The 16,993-nt window shown below is 37.4% G+C and overlaps 1 long non-coding RNA gene across 1 annotated transcript in view; it reads left to right on the top strand.

Moving 5' to 3' along the window:
- Window positions 1–16,707, top strand: part of LOC126953289 (uncharacterized) — a 79,647-nt gene extending 62,940 nt beyond the window's left edge. The window contains exon 4 of the long non-coding RNA XR_007725179.1: window positions 16,083–16,707. This is a non-coding gene — a long non-coding RNA (uncharacterized LOC126953289). The remainder of the gene's footprint in view (window positions 1–16,082) is intronic.
- Window positions 16,708–16,993: the final 286 nt, after the last annotated feature.

Here is a 16,993-nt window from a genome sequence, read left to right as displayed (position 1 = left end):
TTGAACTTTGGCATTTCATATGCTCTCAAATAATCTATTGCCCAGAATAACCTATGTGCATTAGTTGAAAAAGTTTTATTTTGAGCTCTATCATCAAATCATACATGGACTTCCACTAAATTTCCATTAGTTTAGATTTGGAGTAACAGATTTTCTTTCAGAAATCTCTGGAGTACCTCAGAGGTCTGTATTCCTGGTAGACTGTGCTGAGATGACTTGCTTTTCACAAGTTTTGTCCATCAGGTGGGTGGTCTCCAGCTAGCACTCTTAAACCTGTTGAGGTAGTCTTATTTATAAGCATGTAAACTCCTTTAAAATATCTAATTTGTCAGATCAAACACTCCAGAAGCCTCTGAGTTCTTGTGGTCTTTTCAGCATACCATAAAGATGTATGTTACCTCTGGCAAGATTAGAAAACATATTGGTTAATTGTAAGACATTCTGATTTGAAACAATTAGATCTATGAGATTCCTGTAATTATTAACACATGAAACTTTTTGGCAGTTTTAAAAGAAAATTTTTTTGAGAAAATGCTGTAGTTGGCGTGATTCCTGTTTTTAACTTGTGTTCAACATTCTCCTTTTGTTCCATCCTGAATCGTTGGAGGAGTGCATGATTGAGCCTGTCAATTTGAAATATGGTTTTTAGATTTCAGAATATGGTAGAGATATTTTTTCCTCTTTTCTTCACATGACTGCAAGAGTTAAGTAACTATTTTGGATGATATTTTTGTTCCCATTGTGTGAGGCATTCCACTTACAATATTCAGCTCTTATTCATTCCAATAATAATAACAATAATAATGCTAGCTAAAGTTTATTGAAATATAGGTATATTTTGGTGCTAGATACATTGTTTTATATGATTTATCTCATATAAGCTTCACAATAATTCTATGAGTTAATGTTATTATAGTCATTTTACAGAAGAAGAAACTGGGGCATAGAAAGTTTGAGAAATTTCTTTAATGCTAAATAGATAATACAAACCGAGCTGGGATTTGAAACCAGTCTGTCTGACTCTAGGATCTTAATCACTTTACTATATCAGACTTTCTACATTTTTTCTTAAATGTGAGTGTATATATACATAATCTTAGAAAGAAACATTTTCAAGACTGGCAATCAGATAACTTCATCTTGCACTTTGTTTCTGGTGTTTCTAGCTAGGTGTGTCATTTTATAGCATCACTGATTTGCTTAAGGTAAAATTCTATTGGTTGAAAACAGTAATAGATGAATATACGTGTGACAAACAGGTAGGGTTTTCCTTAGATAAATAGATTCAAGTTTTAACTTTTGCAGGGTTTGGGCAGAAGAGTTCTAAAATGTGCATTCAGCTTAGTGAGAACCTTTTAACAGTGACAAGTCTGAAGTTTTCAACCTATAACCACAGCTCTGTTGAAAACCTCAGGCACTTTTTTCACTTTAAGTGCATAAAATTTTTTAAAAAGTAGGTGTCTTCTGACTGGGGGAATTGCAAATATCCATTTTTATTCAAAAACTTGAATTACAGGTTATATCTTACACATATGAGAAACATGGCTTAATTCCAAAAATTTCCTGAAGTGTTTAAACTCAGAAAGTAGAGAATATCGCTAAAATTCAGGGACATTACGGATGGAAACTAGCTGCAAGGAAAATTGTGAATTAGGCAGCTTGCTCTCTTGGTTATCAGCCTTCCCAGTGCACACTCTCTCCTTTTTGTCTGGGATAGCAAGTGTCTTTGGGCCTCACATCCACTAAGATTGTCTTCCTGATTCTTTGTAAGTCTGGCTTCCAAATGACTGAAAATAAATTATGGGTAAGATACCCTTCCAATGATATTTTTGTTTTAAAGAAACAGAGATTTTACCTAAAGAGATGAATATTTAACAAATTTTAGGCAGGAACCAGGAAATAAAGGTAGTTATTTATGCTCATGAGGCCTTCTGGTCCTTCTAAAAAGCACAGCAATATTTGTCTATATGTGGAGCTGGCCCCGTCTCTTTAGCTAATTCTTCACTCGTCAAATTAGTCAGTCAACCACATTCAAATGTCCAGTGTACACAACGGAGATCATAGCAATGATTCATGTCCTTTAATTTCAAACTAATGTGAGATAAAGGAACTAAAGATAATAAAAACTACAATTAACACTTGTTTAATGTGTCACAGTTTGCAGAAAACACTTTTTAGATGCATCATCTCATTTCATTATTTCCGCTTTATAGCCAACAACACTAAACTTTAGAAAGAATCTGAGCTGGTCTCAAGTCATCTGCAAACTGAGGGCTTGAACCATTGTCACAGCCTCCTACAGTTCTTGGGAATGGTAGCTAAGTAAATATTTCTTTTCTTTCTTATTTCTCACTTGCTTTCTGCCTTCTTGCCCCCATTCATTGTTACCTTCCTTTTGTCCTTAAGCCTGTCAACTCATCAATTCTCCCTCCCTATGATTTATATGAAATAAAAACCATTTAAATGTGTAATATCAGTAGTATCACATAAATTTTTAATAATAATTTGTCAAGAAAACTGTGTGTGAAGAAATAATATATATGTTATTTATATGTACATAAAAATATATATAATCCTTACCAAATATAAGTTTGCAGTGAATATTAGTGAGGGACTGTATGGTGAATGAATGAGTAAATCAACCAATTAGAGCAGTAGAGAAATCTAGGCAAATTGAGAGCTTGTCAGCCCAAGAGAAGTAATGGTGTTGGCATCTGGAAGACTTTTTGGCCTCCCCCGTCTCCTAATGAATGCCTAGTCTCTGTCTAGTGAAGATCTCATTTACTTTGTCCCTTAATGAGCCATTTACTCAAAGACAGCTTTCACAAATAAAGCCTCTAATTTAGAACTGAGTTTCTTATATGTTTTAGTTGTGGGAAGTCATAAAAATTAGGGCAACATCTGTATAATCAGAAAATTGTCATTTTTGATCTTGCTCCTTCCCTCTGCCATATGCTTCATTGTGTTGTGGAGTCTGGAAGGCAGAGGCTGATGCTGTACATGTGTTGGACAGTAGGATGATCTCATAGCTCGGGACCTGGTAAAAGTGACCTTGTAGCTTGGTCCTTCAGCATCATCACGTTGTCTCTATGTGAGGCAGGGTTGGGGAGGAAGTGATGATAGGGGGGACTAGAAGGCCCAATGCTATGACTGGGAGTTGGGGACAAGAGACAGGTGAGAGTGTTGTATAGAGCAGAAAGTGCAGAGAGGTGTGTCAAAGTTAAGAACACAGCAACTGAGGCAGATAAGAGTCAGAACACCTGGAATCAAGGCTCAGCCCCACAGCTCGTTTCCCATATGGACTCAAGCAAGTCCTTTTGTGTGTAATAAACCTCAATTTCCTTGAAGTACAAAAGGATATCAGTATCTTTGCTTCTTATCATGAAGATAGTCTCCAAATCAGAAGAGATAATGCAATCCACACTTGTTTACCAAGACCACTTGAAATATAAAAGGGGATAGATCCCAAAGGAAAACCAGGGTGTCTTACCAGTAGAATTGGCAAAAGATACTGTGCAAGCAAAAACAAAATGTGTTCACTAGTGGAGAGGACAGTAGGGATCTCTTTGGTAGATTTTCCTTATTAATAAAATAATAATGAAAGCAGTGGGTTAGCAAGTGTTCAAAAACTGGTTCCCCTCCTCCCTAAATACATACACTCACATACAATTATATAATTATATATTTATAATATAAAGGATATATAGCCCAAAATTTATAAATAATAATACAAAATACAATACTCTTTATTGGAAATCTCAAGTGACCAAGCGATTCCCATAACATGCTTTCACTGATTTTTGTCAGATTTTTATATCCATAGCCAACTTATGACTGCAACTGATGAATGAATATAGTTCCAACAGGTATGTTGGTTCACATTTATATTTATGTTAATGATTAAGATGAAAGGAAAACCAAAAACTTGTATGCTCGAACTTCATTTGTCTTTCAAAGACGTGAGTGAGTTCTTTGCTGAATTAGCCTTCACATAAAGATAACAGCCTTCAAATACAGGTACACCTTGGAGACATTATGGGTTCAGTTCCAGACCACTGCAATAAAGTGAGTCACACAAATTTCTGGTTTCCCGGAGAATGTAAAAGTTATGTTTATACTACTGTAACCTATTAAGGATGCATTAACATTATGTATAATTAACAATGTCTGTGCCCTAATTTAAAAATACTTTATTGCTAAAAAATGCTAATGATCATCTGAGACTTCAGCTAGTCTTTTTTGTTTTTTTTTTGAGACTGAGTCTCACTTTGTTGCCCAGGCTGGAGTGCAGTGGTGCAATCTCAGCTCACTGCAACCTCTACCTCCTGGGTTCAAGCGATTCTCCTGCCTTAGCCTCCTGAGTAGCTGGGATTACAGGTGTGTGCCACCACATCTGTCTAATTTTGTATTTTTAGTAGAGACAGGGTTTCACCATGTTGACCAGGCTGGTCTTGAACTCCTGATCTGAAGTGATCCACCCCCCTTGGCCTCCCAACGTGCTGGATTACAGGCGTGAGCCACTGCACTCAGCCTAGTCATAATCTTTTTGCTGGGGGAGGGTCTTGCCTTGATGCTGATGGGTGCTGACTTATCAGGGCGATGGTTGAGGTCATTGTGGCAATTTCTTAAGGTAAGATAAGAATGAAGATTGCCACATCGACTGACTTTTCCTTTCACAGAATATTTCTCAGTAGCATGTGATGCTGTTTGATAGCATTTCACTCACAGTAGAACTTCTTGCAAAATTGGAGTCTGTCCTCTCATACCCTGTTGCTGCTCTCCATCAACTAAGTTTATACAATATTCTAAATCCTTTGTTGTCATTTCAACGATATTCATAGCATCTGCACCAGGAGTATATTCCATTTCAAGAAACCACTTTCTTTGCTCATCCACAAGAAGAAACTTACCTGTTCAAGTTTTTTTTTTTTTTTTTAATCATGAGATTGTAGCAATTCAGTCACATATTCAGGCTTCACTCCTAACTCTAGTTCTCTTGTTAATTCACCACATCTGCAATTATTTCCTCCACTGAAGCCTTCAACTCCTCAAAGGCATCCAGGAGGATTAAAATCAACTTCTTTCTGAGTCCTATTAATGTTGATATTTTAACTTCCTTCCACAAATCATGAATGTTCTTAATCTAGAATGATTAATCCTTTCTAGAAGGTTTTCAATTTACTTTGCCCAGATCCATCAGAGGAATCACCATCTCTCAGAGCTATCGTCTAATGAAGTGTATTTTTAAATAATAAAATTTAAAAGTTAAAATGACTCCTTGATCCATGGGCTGCAGAATGGATGTTGTTTTAGCAGGCATGAAAATGTTGTTTATATGTCTGCGTCAGAGCTCTTGGGTGACTATGTGCATTGTGAATGAGCAATAATCTTTTGAAAGGAAATTTTTTTTTTTTCTGAGCAGCAGTTCTCAACCGTGGGCTTAAAAGATTCAGTAAGTTATGCTGTCAATAGACAAGTTATTATTCAGGCTTCGTTGTTCCATTTACAGAACACAAGCAGAGTATAATAGATTTGCATAATTCTTAAAGACCTACAATTTTCAGAATGGTAAAAGAACATTAGCTTTAACTTCAAGTCACCAGTTGCATTATCCCCTAACAAGAAAGTCAGCCTTTTCTTTGAAGCTTTGAAGCCAGCCATTAACTTCTCTCTAGCTATGCAAATCCTGGATAACTTCTTCTTCCAATAGAAGGCTCTGTTTACATTGAAAATCTGTTGTTGAGTATAACTGCCTTCATCAATTATCTTACCTAGATCTTCTGGATAACTTGCTGCAGCTTCTACACTAGCACTTGCTGCTTTACCTTGTACTTTTAAGTTATGGAGACAGCTTCTTTCCTTCAACTTTGTGAACCATCCTCTGCTAGCTTCATACTTTTCTTCTGCCACTTCCTCACATCTCTCAGCCTTCATAAAATTAAAGAGAACTAGGACTTTGCTCTGAATTAGATTTGGCATAAGAGACTGTTGTAGCTGGTTTAATCTTCTTTCCAGACCATTAAAACTTTCTCCATATCATCAATAAGGCTGTTTTGTTTTCTTGTCATTCATACATTCACTAGAGTAGCAGTTTTTTTTTCCATTAAAAAATGTTTTGAATACATAATAGTTGTACTTATGGGATACATGTGATATTTTGATACAAGCATACATTGTGTAGTAATCAAATCTGGGTAATTGGGATATCCATTATCTTAAACATTTGTGATGAGAATGTTCCAAATCTACTTTTCTAGCTATTCTACAATACACATTTGTTGCTAATTATAGTCACCTTATTGTGCATTGGACCACTAGGTCAATTTTTTTCTACGTAACTATTTTTTCACCCATTAACCAGCCCCTCTTAAATCCCCTCTCCATACTACCCTTCTCAATGTCTCGTAACCACCATTCTATTCACTACCTCCATGAGATCAATTTTTTTGGCTCCCACATATGAGTGGGAACATGTGACATTTGTCTTTCTGTGCCTGGCTTATTTCATTTAACATAATGTTCTTGTTCTCCTTTTCCATCCACGTTGTGGCACATGACAAGATTTCATTCTTTTAATGGCAGAGTAATATTCCATTGTGTGTATATATCACATTTTAAAAATTCATTCATTCATTGATGGGTACTTAGGTCAATTCCATTTCTTGACTATTATGAATAGTACTTCTATAAACCTGGGAGTGCAGATATCTCTTTGGTGTCTTTTCTTTTGGGTATATACTCAGTAGGGGGTTGCTGAATCATCTGATAGCTCTATTTTTAGTTTATTTGAGGGACCTCCATACTATCCTCCATAGCGGTTACACTAATTTACCTTTTCGCCAGCAGTGTGTGTGCATTCCCCCTTCTCTGCATCCTCACCAACGTTTGTCATTTTTCTGTCTTTCTGATTATAGCTGTTTTAACTGGGGTGAGATGATAGCTTGTTGTGATGTTAATTCACATTTCCCTGATGATTAGTAAAGTTGAGAATTTTTTTACATACCTGTTGGCCATTTGTATGTCTTCTTTTGAGAAATTCTATTCAGATCTTTTGCCCATTTTTAATGAGATTATTGAATTTTTTTTGTGATTGAGTTGTTTAAGTCCCTTATACATTCACACTGTTAATTTCCTTCAATAAATTTGTTTTGCATTCACAATTTGGCTAACAGTTTGGCACAAGAAGTCTAGCTTTCAGTCTGTCCCAGTTTTTGATATGCATTTCTCACTGAGCTCAATTATTTCCAACTTTTAATATAAATTGAGAGATGCACAACTCTTCCTTTCACTCAAACACTTAGAGGCCATTGTAAGGTTATCAACTGGCATAATTTCAGTATTGTTGTGTCTAAGGGAGTAAGGAGGCACAAGGAGGAGAAGAGGAAATGGCCCATTGGTGGAGCCAGTCAGAACACACACAACATTTATCAATTAAGTCCACCATCTCATATGGGTGTGGTTCATGGTGTCCCCAAACGATTACAATAGTGACATCAAAGATCACTGATCACAGATCACCATAACAAAGATCACTGATTACAGATAACCATTGTTATTGTTTAATAACAATTACAGTTTTGAAATAGTTTAAGAATTACCAAAATGTGACCCAGAGACACAAAGTGAGTACATTTTGGAAAAATGGTGCTCATAGATGCTTGATGCAGGGTTGCTACAAACCTTTAATTTGCAAAAAATCCAATATCTATGAAGCACAATAAAGTGTAGTACAATAAAGTTAAGTATGCTTATACTGGAAAAACACATTCTTATAATGTGATGGCTAGAGATATGACATACTTTAATGTTTAATCTGCTTTAGTAACATCTTCTGTATCACTTTGTGCTATAGACTGAATTGTGTCCCCTCAATATTTACATGTTGAAGCCCTAACCCCTGATGTAAATACATTTGGAGATAGGGGCTACACAGAGGTAACTGAGATTAAGTTATGAGTGGGGCTGTATTACAAGACACATGAGCGCTTGCTCTCTCTCTCTGTGTCTCTCTCTCTCTATCATACAAGATTACAGAGAGAAGGTGGTCATCTGCAAGCCAAGAAGAGAGCCCTTACCAGAAACCAAACCCTCCTGGACTTTGATCTTGGGTTTTCTAGCCTCTGGAAGTGTGAGAAAATAAATTTATGTTTTTTAAGCCACCCAGTCTATGGTCCTTTCTTTATCATTACTTTATGTAAGTAGATTAATTAATGCACATTCTTAAGTCTAGTTCAGGTTTTGGCAAATTATGATCCTCAGGACAAACCTGGCTCACCACGGGTGAAATTCTGCCATAGCAATTTATTTACATATATATGATATTTGATATATATATATTATATGTAGGATATGATATTTGATATATATTACATCTATGTGATATTTACGTATGACATTTACATATATATTTGATGCCTTTTATGAAACAATGGCAGAATTGACGAGTTGTGACAGATATTACATAGCTTTAAACACCTGAAGTATTTGCTATGTGGCCTTTTACAGAAAACATTTGCCGACCCTGGTGTAGGCAATCAAGACTTGTAAGTAGCATTTGCTGATTTTCTTGATATAAATATTCACACCATGGCAGATTTCAGACTGTCCATATAATATCACTGAACAGAGTTGGGATGAGATGTGCAGTAGTAGTGTTTCCACCATAGTTAAAATAGATATAAATAACTTCAAAAACACATACTATTAATGTGTTCTAAAATAATTGGAAATTGATAACTTTGAGTATTTACCTTTGTTTTTAACATTATCAACTTGCAAGTTTATATACTTTTTAATAATGGCTGTGTTTAACAAGTGGTTTGCAAAATTCCCACATAACTAACAATTGACTCTCATGAGCCAATGTGAGCCAGTTTCAGTTCATCACAGCTGTCTTTAAATTCCAGGTAGTATTTAAGTTTTCTTTTAGAGCTACATTGCAGTAATCTTAAATCTTTATGTTTAGCATAGTCCATAACACGGATTTTCTAAAACAGAAGAAAAAATATTAATTCAGAAATTTACTTTTGAGTGTTTTTTTAAAGGCACAAATTAGTTTCATGTCTTTCTTCTAATTGTTTTCCAAACTTTCCTGATCATAAGTATCACTTGGAATGCTTGGTAAAATGATAAAGTTGCCTGCCTGTGGAAAAGAAGGGATACAGGAAAAAAAAAATTTCTCTCACCAGGTTGCCAAAGATAAAAATAATGGCAAAACTTTAAATCAATAAAAGTGTGGGAAAAACTTTGAGACTATGTACTGTTAGTGGTAAATTGGAAAAACTCTTCTAGAGTGCTTCAAAATGTGAAATATTCATGGATTTGATTCAACAATTCACTTTAAAGAGATAATGATACAAATGTGAACTCGATGAAGTGATTTTTTTTTTTTTTTGAGACAGAATCTTGCTCTGTCACCAGGCTAGAATGCAGTGGCACCATCTCGGCTCACTGCAACCTCCACCTCCTAGGTTCAAGTGATCCTCCTGCCTCAGCCTCTCAAGTAGCTGGGACTATAGGAGCACACCACCATGCTCAGCTAATTTTTTGTATTTTTAGTAGAGATGGGGTTTCACCATGTTGGCCAGGATGGTCTTGATCTCTTGACCTCATGATTCACCTGCTTTGACCTGCCAAAGTGCTGTGATTACAGGCACGAGCCACCGTGCCTGGCCAAAGTGAGATTTTAATGGAAAAAAATTGGAACAAACCTAAATGCCAGTTCATAAGGCACATGCATACCAAAGAGCCATTCTGACAGGTAACTTACATTATAACATATACCTTTATTATAATGAAATAGAGTTTGCCTGTGGTTATTAACAGTTCCAGGTAAAATCCAGGGCTGGCTGCTGAACTCTTACACTGGGAAGTTTAAAATAACATACTAGTTGAAAGTGAATGGTGAAGACTTCAAAGAACAATATACTTTTTACCTTGATTGTTGCTTATTTAGGGTGGTTTTTGGAAGGAAATGCTTGTAGAGATCATTGGTGTTATTGATCAATTCCAAATTATCCAACACTTTCTAGGATCCAATTTTGCTAATATAAATTTTACCACACTTTGCCTTATTTGGAGGCCTAGGCCTCTCAAAAGCCTCCAAAGTCAGTTAATCATACTACATTGGCCTCTTTTAAGCTAGAAATTTTATCCTTATACATGTTTTAAATTCTAAACTGAATATGTACTATGTGTCTCCCAAGATTGAGAATGTCTGTTTTTAGCTCCCTTTTGTCTTGGCCTGACACTTAAGAGACAGTGATCTCTAAGTCCCTTGAGCAGACTTTTCTGTACTTATAGTGGACCCTTTTTCTCCACCGAATCATCTTATTAAGGAGAAAATTAGACCGCTGATGTATTACCTACCCCACATTTTGTCTTTAAAGACTGAGTCTAAGTAGGTTAGAGGCCTGCTTCTTAGATTGGTAGTTGGGTGCCCTCAGTGCACATGGGATAAACATGCAAAGCTTTATTCTATGAAAAATGGTAGTCGATTTGGTTTATATTACAACCAATAATCATTCATTACAGAGTGTATTACATGTTTCTTTTGGCTTTTATGCTAAACCAGGAGAATTCAAAGATATTTTGAAATTGTTGCTAATAGAACTTAGGGATCTTTCACAATTCCTAATCAACACATCCCAACTGAGTCTACAGTATGTTCATGTTTTCACTCTTCTGTGCCATTAGGGAGTTCATGGAAGCTTTAGAAACGTATTGGGTTGGAGTCCTGATTTCTGCTTTCTAGAGTGTTATACAATCCAGCTTGCTGTTGGATTTCTTTCCCTTATACTTGGCGAGCCCTCCCGTGCTGATGTATCAGCACACATGGACTTACTCCCTGACACCTTCCCATAGCCACAGAGCTTCCTTAAGATTCACCTGTTAGATCTGTTCAAGGTAGTGCTGATCCCCCATGCGAAGTGTGTTTTCATGCTTGCTTAGGGGATTTACTGAGTTTTCAAGGCAGACATTGTCTGCATGACTTATGTCCTCTAGCTTTAATTAAAGTAATTCATATAATTCAAGTGAACTAATGTGAACATATGCACCCAACTCACATTATCTTCCCATTCTTGTTTCATGGATGCTAAAGAGCAACTTAAAGAGAGAGGGGCTGTAGCAGTTGGAGAAACCAACAGAGGAAGCTGGCAGCATTTCTTCAGATATTCCTTCTCTGGAAATTGCTAAGTTTAGAGAGGACTTGAAGGGCACTAAAGTTCTTCCATGATTACAGATACCTGCAAGAGACTTAACCTGCCCATCTGTGACACCAGCACAGGTGACAGTCATATCCTCACTCTTATCACACCGGCAACAACTTTTTATTGATTTTTTTTCATGGTTCAGAGAGTAGAGTTTAACTGTTAGACTTATCTCTGTCCTCGTGTTGCTAGGCTATTTGGACTGGAAGTCATAGGAGCAGAAAATCTTGGTAATGTTGAAAAAAATTTCGGTTAACTTTCAAGTATTTCACTCAGTGGGTGAATCAAAAAATCATTTTGAATCTGAAGGTTCCTCACATAATAATTAAGATGACACATTTCAAACTCACCCTTCCCGACAAATGTTTCTTTAAAGAGACACTGATGCCTCATAGAAAACTTGCAAGACATGACACATCAGCAGAAATTGTTTTTGTACAGAACGTTTTCCAAAGATTTTTTCCTGAGTAATCACTGGCATTCCCCCCCTTTTTTCTACAGTCTTTGCAAAACCTTCTGTTACTTCATGTTTGTTGTTTTTTGTGCTGTTCGTAAAGGTTTCATTTTTTAAACAACTTCTAAAACCACAGTACAGGTGAAATTGGGTTTAAAATAAGTCAGATGCTCTGATTTGAATACTGATTAGGATGAAGCACACTCATCAATAAACATGGAACCACAATGACCTCAGGAGGACAAGGAGCTTGTGATGTGCATCAATTGTGTTTGGGAAATAGCTTTTACTTATGACTCTGAAGTCTGCTTAAATCCAGGTTTCCAAATGTAAAGGACATGAAGCTTCTACCTCACCTGCCAGCACTGCATCAGACAAAGCTTCTATTTTTGTCAGGAAGTCAAGCAGCATAATAACAACATAGTCATTTCTCTAGATCATCTTTCTCTTTTTCCTACTCCAAATTGCTTTTTAGGGGTTTTAGGAGAGGCTTTGCATCCTGGATGTGCACTTAAGGAGGTAATGAATCATTATTCCTAAGCCTTATTCCTATTCTATTGCACAGATTTAAAAACAGAAAGAAAAAAATCAAAATGCACTAATTTCCTGTGAGAGGAGTAGGATGGTTTCATGCAGTATGACTAGATATTGATCCCGTAATAGGCTGATGAAGGGCAGTGGCTGGGAATTCAGTGCAATTTATGTGATTGCTTTAAGAAGAGTCGGTTTAGGTGCCCTGCAAAGGAGTCAGGGAGCATCTGATAGCGCCCAGCATTTCAGCCTCTGTTTGGGGAGCTCATGGGCACAACTTTTGTAGTGTGTCCCACTGGGCTTCACTGGAGAACAGAATATAAGTCAGCTGGAAGCTCTCCCTCATCCTGGAAACCCAGCTCCAACAGCCTAAGGCTATGTGCCGTGGACTAAGATGGATGCCAGCCCCAGGAGGAAGAGGAGTGGGTGTGCAGGTCAGAGTGGGCAGCTCCATTCTGTCCCATTGATAACTGGAGCCCCAGAGGGGATGCTAAATTTGTGCGGAGGAAATCCTTATCGATAAATTTGTGCCTGCTGGGTGCTGCTCTCCAAGTCGTGTACCCAGCCCCGGCATTTCTCTCTCGCCTCTTTCCTCTTCTTCCTAGTTGCTGTTACCTCTCTCATGAAAGCTAAGGCTCAGTGCAGAAATTTTCCTTATTTGTTCATGGAGAAACCTTCCACGATGTGGTAATTTCAGTACTAATTTGAAACTGAAAAAAAAAATAAAATAAAATGGTGGTGGAGAGGAGGTAGGGAAGAGGGCAGAAAGAGATTAAAGAGATTAAAGATTAAAAAAGAGATTATAAAAGAGAGAAGCCACATGAAATCAGGAGAAATTCCTGAAAGCAGCAACCCTTGGAGGAATGTACAGCTCTACTGATGCCTATTTAGCCACCCATCTGAAAGATCCCGGCAGGTTAATAAGCTTTGACAACTGGCGGCTCCATCTCATTTTTTTTTACAGCTTTATGAAATACTCTACAGACCCCAGCTTATTGATACTAATGTTGTAACAGCTGCCCTGGCTCACCTGGTGTGTTATCAAACACTGTGTGCTCAGCCCTGCCATGTGCCATGCCCTTGAGCTGCTTCCTATTCTGCACACAGGCCTGGCGAGCAGGAGCCACATCCTGCACCTCTTGCAGGTGTCTAGGGCAAACCTTTCAGCACAGGTGCCCTCATGTCACTTCCAAATTAGGATCCTGGTGATTTGTTCAGATTTGACACCATTTGGTAGGTTTCAAGGTGTAAAATGTCCTGAAACACAGGTGCTGGGGAAAAGATGTGCTTTGTTTTAGTCCCAGGTGGCTTTTGGCTACATTCTTATGAAGGAAGTAACTCATGGGAAAGTAATTAAATGGGTTTGCCTCATTCAGAAAGGGAGAGGGGAGAATATCTTCTTTTAGCAAGTTCAGTAGGCACAGTTGGGACACACAAAGTAATGCTTCACACTATAAACACAGCCCTGAGAAGTACATTGACTTACTTTTAAATTTTAAGCATTCTCCAAGACTGAGTTTATGACTGAGTTCTTATGAAACAGCAAATTATATTGGATTTACTAAAAATCACTTAATAAAGAGTGGCTGTGGGGAGGAGACAGTCCTACTAGTGAAAAATCTCAATAATGATTTCTGTTTGTGTTTCCTAATGGAAAATAGCTGCAGTGAAATGCAATAAACATCGATAGAGAAAGGTCATTATAGCTAGAGGGTGTTATGATAATAAATTAGTGATTATCCTACGATATCAACAGGAGCTGATAGAAGGCGGGCAGGCAAAGAGCAATGGCCAATGGATTACAACTATTAGTGACCTCAGATGGGGTATGGGCAAGTTTGGAATCATCTTAATCTTTCTTGGTGACCCTTCTTTACTCTGTGGCTTTTGTTATGGAAATTTGGTGCTTTGACACAGAAGTATGAAGACATTTATATGATACACGGAAGTCTGTACTGTGGTACAGTGAATAAAAGAGAATCTAGAGGCTGAAGCATACTTTGAAGGAAGATGGCAAAATGATGATATAATACATGTGCTATTAGGAAGAGCTATGCCTCAGGAGAAATTTCTCTCCACGAATAGGCCTCTGTTCTTTCTTGCTCATGTGCTACAGTTCATTCTCTCACGGTGGAACATGAGGCAGTTCATCTCATAGTTTGTGTTGATTTCTTCATCTGTAGAATGGAAATAACAATATTTGCCTAACTCTTAGGGTCATTATGCAGTTCAGGTGAGGTAATGGGAGAAAATGCCTTTGAAAAGTTATAAAGCCTCCTATAAATAACAAGGACTGCCTTAGTCCATTTGGCTACTATGACAGAAATATCTTAGATAGATAATTTATAAGCAATGGTAATTTATTGCTCTCAGTTCTGGAGGCTGGAAAGCCCAAGATCAAGGCTCCCAAATATTCAGTGTCTGGTGAAGGCCTGTTCCTCATAAATGGCACCTTCTCTGTGTCCCCACATGGCTAAGGGCCAGGAAGCTTTCTGGGACCTTTCTTATAAGGGCAGTAATCCCATTCATGAGGGAGAATCCTCTTGACTTAATTGCTTCCCAAAGTCCCAACCTCCCAACCTTCCTGATACCATCACCTTGGTGATTAGGTTTCAATATATGAATTTTGGAGAAACACAAATATTCAGACCATAGCAGGGACCTTCATATGAAAGTCTGCAATCTGTACATTACCTTGAATGTGCCCATCTGAAATGGAGTGAGGCAATATGAAAATGGATGATGGATGTCTGTTTCCATTCTCAGCCCATAGCAAAGACAAAGAGTCATGAATAATAACATGCTGGAGCCATCCACCAATCACCAGGTGAATGGTTTCCTGAAGTCTGGAGGGATTGATCATTGAAGAATGAATATAATTTTACCGGATACCTAGAGGAGGTGAGATGGGGCAGGGCACTGGAGGACCTGTTCATATTTCTAAAAGCTTGGGGTGCTTCTGCTATGAACAATTTCCCAAGCCTTTAGTAAAACAGACCCCTCCTACTTCTCTGTCCCATGTGTACCATGTGTGAGATTTTATAACAGAACTTACACCATATTTTAAAATGTACTATTTACATGTCTGAGGTGCTCTACTCGATTGAGCTCCTGAAAGTTGCAGAATGTGATTTATTTTTTAAATGGCTCATTTCTAGTACAATGCCTGGCATGTGGTGAGTGTCCAATATCTGTTTCTTGAATAAATTCATAAATGAGGTCAAAGGCATGGGAACCTGGAACACAAAATGTGAGACTAGCACATTCATGAAACCGTAGTGCAGCAAGTCTAGTTTGTAGGCTACTTGGGTTGGGGAAAACAGAGTTATGGATAGGAACTCATGGATAATCAGGTTAAAAAGGGAAGAGAGATCAGATTATAAATTTATGTTTAAAGAGTTGGGGTTTAATTTTATGAACCTTAGAATCTATAAGAGTTATTAAGTAGGAGAGTAACAGGATCAGAAAAATCTGACAGTGAGGAAGATGTATGGAAGGGAGAAAAATTAGAGGTGAAGAAACCAGTCCGGATACTATTGCAGTAGCCCTGGGAAAGATGATGGGATGATGGGTGTTTGAATGACGGCAGTAGCAGCTCTGAAGAAAGTAATAGGAAGGCAGAAGAAGGCATAGATTTGACAGCCATTCAGGATGAAGCTGGTTAATTTCTGTAATACTTCCTCTTGTTTGTCATAATACATGCCTAGGGAAGCAAATTTGGTACACACTGTGTTATGGGTTGCATTGTGTCCCCTAGCCCACCCCTGCTCCCAAAGATATATTTAAGTCTTAATTCTCAGTACTTCCCAATGTGACCTTATGTGGAAACAGGGTCTTTAAGAGGTAATCAAGTTAAAATGATGTCATTAAAATGGGTCTTAATACAGTATGACTGGTGTCTATAAAAAAGGAAAATCTGAACACAGAGAAAGATATGCCCAAGGGAAGATGATGTGAAGACACACAGGAAGATGGCTATTGGACTGGAGTGATGCACCAGCAAGCCAAGGGATGTCAAGGACTGCCACAAACACCAGAAGCTAGAAGCGGCAAGGAAGGATTCTCCCCTAGAGCCATCAGAGGGAGCATGGCCCCGCTGACACCTTGCTCTGGGACTTCTAGCCTCCAGACTGTGAGATAATAAATTTTTGTTGTTTTAAGCCCTTCAGTTTTCAGTACTTTGTTACAGAAGCCCTAGGAAACTAATGCATATACAATAGTATGTGAAATTGGGGAAAAAGCCTTAATACTGACTCACTGAAATAATTGCTATTAACATTTTGCTACATTTCCTTCAAATCTTTGTCAAGCCTCTACCAGGAGTAAATGAAAATGCTTGATTTGCCACATTTTATCTGGCACTGATCGTCATACTTTGTGTTTATTTTGCTGATTTTATAGGTAAAAATAATTTATGCCCTTTCCCACCAGGGCCCTTTGTATAAAAAATGTCAAATTATTACAGAGGATGAAAATCCCGCTTCTTATACCAGTCACTCATAATTCCATACTTTTGTGTCAATTAGTCTCAATATTTTAACATTTTCTTCAGTTTTATGTAAATATTTTCACAATTGAGTTGTTATATTTAAATAAATTGAATTTTACTTTTAAAAGGAAATATTAGATTATATTTACTTTCCCATGTTATGGACGCTTCAGAAACTTCCTATTCTATCATCTATTATAATATTCTATTAATAGATGTACCATGACATATTAAGCAACTACTTAATGGGGAGCATTCATGTTGTTCCCATAATAAATACCCTTTTACTTTACAGAAATGATCTACATT

Source organism: Macaca thibetana, chromosome 4 (genome assembly GCF_024542745.1).
Source record: "Macaca thibetana thibetana isolate TM-01 chromosome 4, ASM2454274v1, whole genome shotgun sequence".
NCBI lineage: Eukaryota > Metazoa > Chordata > Mammalia > Primates > Cercopithecidae > Macaca > Macaca thibetana.
The sequence above is the reverse complement of the archived record's forward strand: the minus strand, read 5'-3'. Positions and strand labels throughout refer to the sequence as shown.